At 43.3% G+C, this 12,449-nt stretch overlaps 1 pseudogene across 1 annotated transcript in view; it reads right to left on the minus strand.

Moving 5' to 3' along the window:
• Positions 1-11,220, minus strand: part of LOC146348724 (disks large-associated protein 4 pseudogene) — a 277,479-nt pseudogene extending 266,259 nt beyond the window's left edge. The window contains exon 1 of the transcript XR_014790706.1: positions 11,049-11,220. The product of XR_014790706.1 is annotated as a disks large-associated protein 4 pseudogene (transcript). The remainder of the gene's footprint in view (positions 1-11,048) is intronic.
• Between the last annotated feature and the right edge of the window lie 1,229 nt (positions 11,221-12,449).

Below are 12,449 nucleotides of genomic sequence, written 5' to 3' on the forward strand. Positions count from 1 at the left end.
AACACTTACCTGGTTCCGCTGGGGCCATCTGCGGGGGGGGGGGGAGCCGCTCCATCCCCCCCTGGAACCCTCCCTGTCCGGCTCCGCTCCACTGCGACTCCGTGGAGCCACTGGCCAGGGCCTCCCGCAGCCGGACCTCCGTCCGCTGCTGGGCTGTGGCCACAAATGGTGGCTGCTGTAGCGGCCGCCATTTGCATCCCTGCATTAGCCGTGATAGGCTATGTACATACTTACGTAGCCTATCACGGCTTGGCAGGGACGCAAATGGTGGCTGGCGTAGCAGCCGCCATTTGTGGCCGCAGCCTGGCAGCGGCCAGAACACCACCCAGAGCCACCTCCAGAGCCGTCGCTGCCACAAGGTAGGCTCCGTCCTGGGGGGATTCCATGGGGGGGGGGATTGCCCCGTTCTGCCACAGACTCCGGGGGGCGGATTCTAAAGAATCCGGCCTCACTGGAGTCCGTGGTGGAATTCTCCAACATCCCTACTTCCTCTATGTGTACGTTTTTGTTTTCAGGTGATCTCTAAGCTTTTGTGAAGTCACATTGGCTTCTTCTGTTGCCTTCCACCTTTTTTTTCCTTTTTGGAATTGTTTGTAATTGTGCCTTGAGTATTTCCTTTTTCAAAAACTCCCACCCATCTTGGACTCCTTTTCTCATTAGAGTCGCTTGCCATGGGACCTTACTTATCATTGTTCTGAGTTTATTAAAATCAGCTTTCCTAAAATGTAGGAAACGTGTTCCAGGGTACACGTTTGGCTACACTAGGCTTTTGCTTCCTTTAGAACCAAGAACTCAAGTACAACATGGTCGCTTTCCCCCAGAGTTCCTGTAACTGCTACTTTATCCACAAAGTCACCTCTGTAGGTTAGGATCAAGTCAAGGTTAGCCGATCCTCTAGTTCCTTCCTCTACTTTCTGTAGGAGGAAGTTATCCACTACACAAGTCAGGAATTTCCTGGAGGAGCCATGTTTTGCAGAATTTGTCTCCCAACAAATATCGGGGAAATTGAAGTCCCCCATTACTACTACATCATAATTCCTTGAAACATTGGCTATTTGCTTTTCAAAAGTTTCATCTTCATCTTCTCCTTGATTGGGTGGCCAGTAGTAGACTCCAACCACCATGTTCCTTTTATTCTTTGCTCCATTTATTTCAACCCAGATGCTCTTGATGGGGCTACCAAGCTCATCCTCCTGTATTCCTGTGCAGACATATATATTTCTAACATATAGTGCAACCCCACCTCCCTTTCTGTTCCTCCTGTTCTTTTTGAACAAGTTATATCCTTCAACTGATGTTTGCCAGTCATGAGAATCTTCCCACCAAGCCTCAGTTACACCTATGAAGTCATAATTTCCCTCCCGTATTAAGAGTTCAAGTTTGTTCTGTTTGTTTCCCGTACTCTGGGCATTAGTATATAGACATCAAAGACCATGTGCTTCATGGTCTGGCTTTCTTCCTACACGTTTGGGAAGACTATTATTGGGCGCTATTAGAGCTGTGCTCTCTATTGTGGTCCATTGTTACCCCCAACTTTACATCTCCTTCCCCATAGGATTCAGTTTAAAGCCCTCCTGATGAAGTTCTTCATACTGTGGCCAAACACATTCTTCCCAGCCCTTGTGAGGTACAACCCATCCCTTGCCAAAAGTCCATCTTCCAGGAAATATAGCCCATGGTCCCAAAATCCAAATCTCTCTTGTCAGCAGCACCTTCATAGCCAGTCATTCACCCAGAGTATTTTTCTTTCCCTTTCTATCCCTCTTCTAACTACTGGAAGGATGGATGAGAAAACTATCTGGGCCCCAAAGTTCTTGAGTTTCCTTCCCATAGCTTCAAAGTCTGATGTGATTTCTTCGTAGCTCCACTTGGCAGTATCATTTGTTCCCACATGGATGAGAAGAAAGGGATACCTGTCAGTGGGCTTTATGAGTGCAGGCAACCCTTCAGTCATGTCTCTAATCCATCCTCCCAGGAGACAGCATACCTGGCGAGTCCACAGGTCTTCTCGACGTACTTGGGTTTCGATCCCATGCAGCAAGGAGTCTCCCACTGCTACTAGTCTTCTCTTCTTGTTGCAGGCCTTGGTTTCATAGCCTCTGTTTGACTGACCTTCATCCTCTTGCTCACTCTCATGAAGATTCCCCTGTAATTCTTCCTCTGCAGGCTGTCCTCCAGTCTCATCCTCAAGTACCTGGAAACAGTTCCATAGTTCCACTGCTTCCACTGGTGCAGAGTGGCTTCTAGTTCTTCTGCTCCTAACTGTCACCCTTTTCCAGTGAGTATCCTTTACTGCATTTTTCCTCACCTTAGCATTTCCCACTTCTGCCTCAGCTTGCTGTTGCTCTTCTAGCTTCTATACTTCACTTTGCTGCTGTAGTTCCACCATTTTGTCAAGAACTCTTCATGTTCTCTTATTCCCTGGAGGGTCGACACTTACCGCTCCAGTCCTCTTACTTTTTCTTCCAGTAGTGTGATCAACTTGCACTTGTTGCACATATAGGCCATGTTGTTCTCAGGTAAGAAAACAAACATTGCACACACCTTGCAGGTCACCACCACTGGAGAGTCTTGTCCTTCCATAATCTCTTTTCCTTTTGGTGTCTAGCTTTCTGATTGTTCTAGAGTAGCCTGTGCCTGGTCCTCTACTCACTGGATGTTAAAAACAGTGTCCCATTGGTATGGAAGTATGTGTTACAAGACAAATAAATTTTAAAAATGAAAAAAGTAAAAAAAAAAAATGTTAGGAGCCTCCCCCTTGACCTCTCCTGCCGAACTCCCCTGGCCAACTCCTGTTTGCTCCCCCTGTCTGCTTGCTCTGATCGCTTGCTCTCTGGGAGCTTGCTTGCTTCCATAGTCCTTAGACCAGCTGGAGCAGCTTCCTCTGCTCTGCTCAGCTGGGAGGCAGGAAACAGACTGAAACTTTCTGCCCACACAGCTGCTAGGAGTATTCAGGCCACCCCTACCCCCCAATTCAGTTGGAGCTCTCAGGAGCACCTGGCGAGCTCACAGCTTGTGCTTATGAGAGGGAGACTGCAGTATGAGCTGTGACAGACCCACATTTCATCTGTGAATAAGGCATACAGGAGGATGTGTAATATAACACCTACAGATTTTGTTCCCATCCATGATGGCATCCAGAAGAAGCAAAGGAGTCAACTGCAACATGCAGGATAGAATAATCCAGGCAAGAGAAATCAAACATCTGGTTCTCCCTATTTTGCTTCCATGACATACTCTTATTTCACTCCACTGTTCCTTGTTCCATCCTTGACACCTTGTACTGTGATGAATACCGATCTTCTTAGCAACTCATCTAAAAACCCTGAAAAACTGTCTTTTATGCAGAGTGAATGTCCTCAGATATTATTTATTCCATGTTGTGTAATTCTCCACAGCTGCTTTATTTATTTATTTATTTATTTATTTATTTATTACATTCTATTAGTCTCCTGGTAGCAAATAGCTCACAGGGTGACATACAGTAAATCACAAACAAAATCCATATGCGTCAAATCAGAAGCAGCACATTAAACAATCAATTAAAAGCAGCAAGGGCCAAAATAACAAGCATCACAACAAGAAGATCAAAAATATCACAAAGATAAGAAATAAACAGAGTATTAAAAGGCCCGAGATAATAACAAGGTCTTTGCCTGACACCCCAGAAATAAGAAAGTAGGTGCTAGTTGGGTTTCTCTGGAGAGGGTATTCTGTAATGGAGGGGCCATAGCTCAGTGGAACCCAACTACTGTTCCTCTTTTATTTTCTTTTAAATTACATGAATGTTTTTAGTCTTTGCTCAAGGTAATATGAGTACTCTATTGGAAAAATATTGCTCTTCTCAACACTAACTGAATACATTCCAAAAGGGAAGCTATGTTAATATCTTGACACAAGATCAACAGAGTATTCTGGCAGTTAAAATTTAGATAAATTAATTGGCCAGGAGCCAAAGACTTACTTAAATCAAATGTGTGCAAGGGCTTGACACACCCAGTGCCATTTTTTACTTTTTGTCTTGCAATAGCAGACTCTATTCCATATCATAAATTAGGGCTGGGCAAAATGCTCCCATCTCATTTCACAACCCAATTCACCATGAACTAGGGGGAGATTTCAGTGATTTTTAGAGAAGAGGGCCACTCTGTGCATCTGCATATATGGGAGTGAAACTTACTGGAGCTTTTCAAAACTCTGTCAGCCTGGCTGCAGCCATTTTAGACTGCCAGAATTATCTGTTACCTGGGTGATAAATGGCAGCCACCACTTCTTTGTGGCAGCCATCATTTCCCAACCCAAATGCCTTCTTAGAACAAGGCATTCTAAGAAATCTAAAATGGCTGCTGCTACTCCAAGGAAGTTTTATAGAACTCCAGTAAGTTTCTCCCCGAAAATCATGCCCTCCAAGCTATGAAAGAGAGGAAGTAGGTTCATCCTCTCTTTCGTCACTGAAAGCCCGTCCCACCCCACCCCTTCCACTATTAGAGCTGAACTTTTATCCTATTGAAAGTTTGGTCCAGCTCTAGCACAGGCTGAATCTGAAAGTCCCCTCAGTTTCAAAACCAGATTGCTATGTGGCATGAGGCTTGCTGTTAAAGGAACACAGATCGCAAGCTCTCTTAGGTGTGCATAATGACATAAGCTTTTGTTAGCTAGCACGCAAAAATACACACAAATTCACTGACCTAGTTTGCATGTAATGGCAGCAAATTATGGGTTAATTAACCCACAATTTGCCACAGCACTTTCTGGGAGCATTGGGGGTTGGACTTGATAGTCTTATAGTCCCCTTCCAACCCTACTATTCTATGATTCTATGATTCATTCTGCAGCCATCTGGAATATTAAACCCCTGATCAGGCTGATGGGGGTTGCTACATGATGTCCAACCCCAGACACTATGGGTTAATCATGGGTTAAACAACCCACACTTAATCTATAGTTAGTAGTTAGTTTAACTGACAGCACTTTAGCCCATGATTAACCTATATTGTCCAAGTTCAGATGTCATGCAGCAACCCCTCATTCGCTCAATTGGAGGCTGAATGTTCAAAAAGGTGGCAGAATGTGCCCGGCAGGCACCATAGGAAATCACGGGTTGATTAACCCAAGATTTGCTGCCGTTACATGTGAACAGCCCCACCATCTATTTTCACCATCTACCTAGTGCATCTGGCTGAGTGTGTTATAGACCAAGAAAGCTTGTGTGAATAAATGTGTTGGTCTTTAAGGTGCTATAGGACTCTGTTGTTTTTATAATCTGAAGGTATTCAGTTCTAGTAGGGCATGTAGTTTTGTTCGCCTTTAAAAAAAAATACTACTGACAAACTGGTGAGGGTGAAAAGAACAGGAGCAATGATAAAGGGTTTGAAATGCATGATGTATGATGTAAGGTTGAAAGCATGGGGAAACTAGACAAATGAGCAAAGGCATTGCCAGCAAATGTTAAATCTCTTAGAGGCTGACAAGAAAAGGAAGAATAACTTTTTGTGCCATTCAGAGATGCTTAAGAAGGTACACAAGGAGTTTGTTGGAGAACAGATTTAGAACTGGGAGGAGAGAAACTTCTCCAAACAGTAATAATATCTGGACAATGAAAGAAGCTGCACTTGACAGCAGTGTTATCCCTTTCTTTGGAAGTTTTAAAAGATAGAACTACATGATCATTACAAAGAGGTTGTATATGAAGGAGAGCCCACAAAATAACTCCTTGAGACACAAGCTATAGTCTTGTACACGTACAAGCTGGGAGTAAGTATACTGAGCTTCTGAGTAGACATGTATAGGGTTGCACTGTTAATTCTGCTTGCATTTAGCCCTAATGAATGGGAGCTGTATAGGGCTTACATAAGAAAACCTCCAAGTACATTGTGGGAAGGGACATGGCTCAGTGGTAGAGCACCTGCTTTGCAAGCAGAAGGTCCCAAGTTCAATCCCTGGTATCTCCAGGTAGGGCTGGAAAAACCTGGGCCTGAAACCCAGAGAGCCGCTGTCAGTTAGTATCGACAATACTGAGCTAGATAGACGAATGGTCTGATTCAGCATGAGGCAGCTTCCGATGTTCCCATTCTTCTTATTATTCTGGTTGAGTAAAACACTCGCATACTTTTAACACTGGAACTGGATTTAAGGAAAGAAGGAAGAAAAGAAAAAGATGGAAAGAAAGAGAAAGAACGAGAGAGAGAGAGAGAGAGAGAGAGAGAGAGAAAGATTTTTCTGTATAGTAATAACATACTTCCTAAAAACACATATGCTTCTTTAAGAATCGTTTGTGGCTACCACACAAGATGTCTAAGCAATGAAGGTGATAAAAAGGAACGCTTTCAACGAAGAAAATTACGTGGTTCTTTTCCCCTCCTGAGCGATAGCTTGGAAAAAATATTACTGTATGTTACAGCTTTTGAAAAAGACGATGTGCTGCAAGGGATATCAATTTAAAATAGCCCCACCAAGGAGCAATTCAGCATATTGCTATAACAGGCAGTTAAGGAGGAACTCTGATAGAGTTGTTTCTAACCCCTCCCCCCACCCCACCCCCATTTTAGGACACAGTAGGGCTTCGTTCTTTAATCTCCTTTTCTTTCCCCCCCTTTCATCAACTGCTAAGGAGCATGGCTGGGCTGCACTCGCCTATCAGCGTCTTATCTTAAGAGTCTATTGATCCATAAAATGACAAGAGACCTCTGTATGGATCTTAGAGAGGCTTTGAGACATTATATTTTGCTATTAAGATTTCATGTGTGGTTCTTGAAACTTTGTTCTACATTGTACGAATTACGCTATTGATCTGGAGGTAACAAGACAACAACTTTCAGATACTATGGCTTTAGTATAACTTTGAAAGTACTTAATCCCATGTACTTATTAGAGATAGGGATGGATTGGTCAATTTCTGTTCCATGTCAGTTTTGCATGAGATCCATTCGGTCCCATTATTGCATCAATCTGTAATTCTTTTTAAAGGCCACATGAAAATCTGCATCATTTTAACATTCCCCCCCCCCCACAAAATACAAATGTTTGTATGCATTTTATCCTAAAATACATGGTTTTGTATGCATCTGAACCTAAAATGCACATTTTATATACACTTTTTGGTACATTCTTTGAACCGAGAACTGTATCACAGAATTTGAAGAATTGTGAAAAACTGATATATTACTTAAAATATACAAATGATTTGTTCCTGTTTTTGTCCTTTTCTTAAACCTCTTCCCCCTTTTTATTATTATTACTATTACTATTAATATCATTATGGGATCATTATTATTACTATTCCTTGTTGGCTAAACGTTTAATGTTTATTAATACGTGTTAACTGAATGGAGAGCCTCGTGTGGTGCAGAGTGGTAGGCTGCAGTATTGCAACCGAAACTCTCCCCATGACCTGAGTTCGATCCCAGCGGAAGCTGGGTCTCGGGTAGCTGGCTCAGGTCGACTCAGCCCTCCATCCTTCTGAGGTCGGTAAAATGTGCACCCAGCTTGCTGGAGGAAAGGTAGTCACAACTGGGGAAGGCAATGGCAAACCACCCCGCTATAGTCTGCCATGAAAATGCCAGTGCAAGCGGCATCCCTCTAGGGGTCAGCAATGACCCGGTGCTTGCACAGGAGGAACGTTTCCTTTTCCTAACTGAATGGTAATTTATGGCCAATGGAAATGGATTCTTTGCTTCTATTTCTGTGCTATAAGGCTATTTGGATATTTGGCTTGTTCTTATTGAAGTTTAATATAATTCTGTTTTTTTCTTTTTTCTTCCTTTCTCTTCCTTCTTTTGCTATCCTCCCTTTTTTCTTTTTTCTTAGAATACTGTATTGTTGGAAACTGAAGATGCTGATTATATTGTTGGTAGTGTTTATTTCATTTATAAAAATAAAATTAAAAATAGATTAAAAAAAAGAAGAACTGTGAAAAACTAAAGGCTAACTGGGTTCTGATCCCCCATATTAGTCCAGGAAGTGGAAATCAGATCAGTGCACTTAAAAATGCAGATCCAATGATATCCTTGCACATCCCTAATTACAGATGCACAGTGGCTTCCACTGCATCATCTAACAACCAACCAAAGTGGGGTTCTAACTAATATCAGAGCTACTGGTCTGCTTTCTGGTGCAGTCTCCTTTGGTGCCTTTTTCATTTTGGCATTTCCACATAGGTATAAATACAGAACTTAGTTATTAGCAGTATAGCAAAGACAGTGTGACAGTGATGTCTGACAATTATTTTGTGCCATAGGGCTGCAATTTCTCAAGTTGCTATAGAAGGTAGCAGTATGGTGTCCCTCTTTGATTCATAATACCATCAAACTCACTAGCCCTGTTAACGTAGCCAAAAAGAGACACTGGTAGCACAGAGAGAGGACTGGGTTTTTGACAGTAGGCACCACCCTTGCTCTCCCCGCTTTCCTTTGCTCTTCTGCAGAGCCAACATATGTACAAGGTGTCCACGTGTGGGCGCATTTTGTGCAGTTGGGAGATCAGTGGGCACCACCCTTGGTCTCCCTGTGTTCCTTCGCCCTTCTGCACAGAGCCAACATACGTACAAGTTGTCCACGTGTAGGCACATTTTGTGCAGTGGAGGGATTTGTTTTTTGCACAGGCCCAGGTTGTGTACTCAGGGTCTACAGGTACGCTTGGTGGCCAGAAGCACCTTTTATCAGCTTAGGTTGATATAGTAGCTGCAACTCTATCTGGATGGAGATAGCCTGGAGACAGTTATTCACACTCTTGTAACTTCTGGTTGGATTACTGCAATGTGTTATTCACGGGGCTACCTTTGAAGACAGTTCAGAAACTTCAGTTAGTTCAAAACAGAGCTCCTAGGGTACTAACTGGGACTGGCTAATATGATCATGTGATGCCAGTACTTCATCAGCTTAACTGGCTTCCAGTCCATTTCTGAGCCAAATTAAAGCCCTACACCGCTTGGGACCAGAGTATCTAAAGGAATGTCTCCTCCTGTATATACCTGCTTGGACCCTTAGGTCATCTTCAGAGGCCCTCTTCTGGGTGCCCCCACTGAAGGAAGCTAGATGGGTAGCTACAGAGCAAGGCCCTGCTCAGTAGCTGTATGTGTTTGTTTGTTTGTTTGTTTATTTAATTTCTATACCGCCCAATAGCCGAAGGTCTCTGGGCGGTTCACAAAAATTAAATCCAAACAACACACGATAAAACAATTTAAAATATACAGAACATTAAAACCACAATATAACAATATAACCACAATAAAACCTAGCAGCAGTGCAAGAGTTTAAAATACAGATTTAAAACAGCAAAGATAAAAATTTAGAAAGCTAAAATGATAAAATGCCTGGGAAAATAAAAAGGTCTTCACCTGGCGCCGAAAGGAATACAATGTAGGCACCAGGCGAACCTCACTAGGGAGCTCATTCCAGAGCCCGGGTGCCACAGCAGAAAAAGTCCTCCTCCTAGTAGCCACCCGCCTCACTTCCTTTGGCAGGGGCTCACGGAGAAGGGCCGCTGATGATGATCTTAAGGTCCGGGCAGGCACATATGGGAGGAGGCGATCCTTCAGGTAACCTGGCCCCAAGCCGTTAAGGGCTTTGAATGTTAACATCAGCACTTTGAATCGGGCCTGGAAATGGACTGGCAGCCAGTGCAGCTGGAAAAGTACTGGCGTAATATGAGCTCGCAGGCCAGTCCCTGTTAACAATCTTGCTGCCCTATTTTGGACCAGCTGAAGTTTCTGGACCGTTTTCAAAGGCAGCCCCACGTATAACGCATTGCAGTAATCCAGACGAGAAGTTATCAGAGCATGGATAACTGTAGCAAGGCTATCTCTGTCCAGATAAGGGCGTAGTTGGTATACCAGCCTAAGCTGATAAAAAGTGCTCCGTGCCACTGAGTTCACCTGTGCCAATTTATCCCTATTGCTCATATGGGGTGCGTGTGCATGCGTGTGCACGCGCCTGTGTATCCATTCGGTTTTTAAAACTTTTTCCTATTGACATTTTTCCCAGTAAATCTTAAACTTGTTATTTGAAATTTTGTGGTCTCTTCTTTGCACTACCCACCCCATGTCTAACACCAGCCCCCACACTACCTAAAGTAGATACCTGAGACCCAGAGAATTTTAAGGCTGGTTTGGTGGAGGCAGCCAGAGAAATAAAGATTTTCATCGGGTGGTAACAGAAAAGGCCACAGGAAGGGAAGATCAAAAAGGAATGTGAGCACATTATTTTGCTCTTCCCCCTTCTACTCATGGAACAGGGTGTTGCCAGTCAGTGACAAGGTTTCATGCAAAAGTTTAAATCTGTGCATGGCAACAGCAGCACACAACGGGCTGCCCACTAGCAGAAAGATGGAGTACAAAGAAAACAGTCACCACAACCCTAATAGATGCATGAAAGGGCCCTCATTAGAGACACGTGTCAGTAATTCAAAGAACTCTGGAGCAATATGCATAGATCAATATCTCATCCACAATCCTAATTCACAGTGAAGTACAATTCAAATTCAAGACCTACTTTTTCAATTATTAGAAGTGAGGAAACAGTGGAAGGCCTTGACCTCCACTATATAAATGAAATTAAAGTGTACTTCCACAGAACTAAAGGCAGGCATTTTTTGTCACTTCTTTGTAGAAAACCTTGTTTCACATTGCTGTAAGTGGAAACGAGTCAACCACAGAATATGGAAAAGACAAGTGCCTTGTTTGTGTAATGCTTTCCTAGAATCAGAGACCATCACAGCAACTATCCTAACTTCTCAAATCAAACCCCTAAAATGCTTAGAACATTCAGTTCCACATGCCTATTTCCCTCTTTGTTATACTTATTTCTGGGGTGCATTGAAGAAGAAGAGGTAAATTCTCATTGTACATTCTTCTAAAATGTATTTTAGGCTAATAAAAATGTACTCTAGAGTTATCTAAAGATGCAAGTGTCCAATTTTTCCAGACCATAATGATAGTTCCAGTAGATAATAAAAAAGATAATGACAGTTCCAGTACATAATAAAAAATACATTTATGAAAAAGTCAGTACGTGTTGTGCATTATTGTCAAGAAGCCATAGTAAGGCACTCACCATAAGAATGATCATCGAGAGCTTCTGTTTCTCTTCAGGATCAACCCTGCATTTAAAGAGAAGCGTGTTGTTTCCGCATACCCAGCTGCTTGCTACGTAGAGACTTAGTTGTGTGAAAGGAGTGGAAGGGAGCAGTTTGTCAGTGATGACAACTCAAGCTAGTCTCTTCAGTCTAGGGATAGAATGAAAAGCATGAGTTTAAAAAGCTCACAGATAGAAGATTGATTGAAGCATGTTGCAGGCCACATTCAGCCCCTGCCGTTCCCCAGTGCAGCTCCTGCCATCCCCCCACTGCCCCGCCCCAAGTTTAAACAAATGGCATCCAGAGCACTCTGGAGTATGAAAAAGGTCAAATCTAACTTGTTTGCAAGCTAGATTTCACCCTTCTAAGGCCTAGCAGCTAACCTCTTTCAGCCCAAGAACAGAATTCAGTTTCAGAGAAGCTCTCAGGGGCTGCATTCCAGTGGTGGGTGGTGCCAAAGGCAAATGGGGTGGGACCACAATACAAAAAACACCAGCATGTTATAGCTTAAAACTCTGACTGCAAGTAACTAAGGCTAGATCTACCCTACTGCTTTATAGCGGTATTGAAGTACATTATAGCGGTATTGAAGTACACTGATAACTGTTGGGACACATTACGCATTCAATATACCGCTTTTGTAGTGTTATTTCCTGCTTTTATTCCACATTATCCAATATACCGCAACAAGTGTCATTGTCTGGCCCATGAGGTATAAATATGCAAGAGGGATATAACCTTACCATGGTGGGATCGTAATGATATGACACAAGGTGTAGAACTGGCCTAAGTCTCAGGAGAGGCATTTCTACTACTTAGAATGGTAAAAAGTCATGCAAATCTGGAAAACCACCAAATGATCAGCAGCCATGGGGAGGCTGTGGCCAGGAAAAGGGGGCATGGCCATCTGGGGAATCCTGGAGGGTCAGATTGGGACTGCAGGAGGGCCAGTTTTGGCCTGAAGATCCTATCCCTGGTCTACACTGACCAACAGCGGCTCTCCAGGGTTTCAGACAGGAGTCTTTCTCTATCCCACCTGGAGATGCTGGCAACTGTACCTGAGAATTAGTACATGCAAAGCGTGTGCTCTACCACTGAGGTATGTTTCCTCCCCCAAATCATTAAGGTGATCTAATGAATTGCTAATCAATGTGTATGCCACTGTGTGTGTGTGTGGGGGGGGTGTATGCCACTGGCTGTACTTCCTGAATGGTTAGTGCCCCACTTTTGTCAACACCTTGAATTACAGCTGAAAGTCCTGACTTCGCTCCCATCTGGGTGTGTTTCCTTTCAACTTCAATTTGGTGGTGTACAGAGGCCAACTGCCAAACAATTATCCTTGTTCCGATATTTCTGGCCCTGACTGTATATGCATCAAG

The sequence above is a fragment of the Heloderma suspectum genome, chromosome 4 (assembly GCF_057233095.1).
Source record: "Heloderma suspectum isolate Gila_16-S chromosome 4, 16-S_ref, whole genome shotgun sequence".
Lineage (NCBI taxonomy): Eukaryota > Metazoa > Chordata > Lepidosauria > Squamata > Helodermatidae > Heloderma > Heloderma suspectum.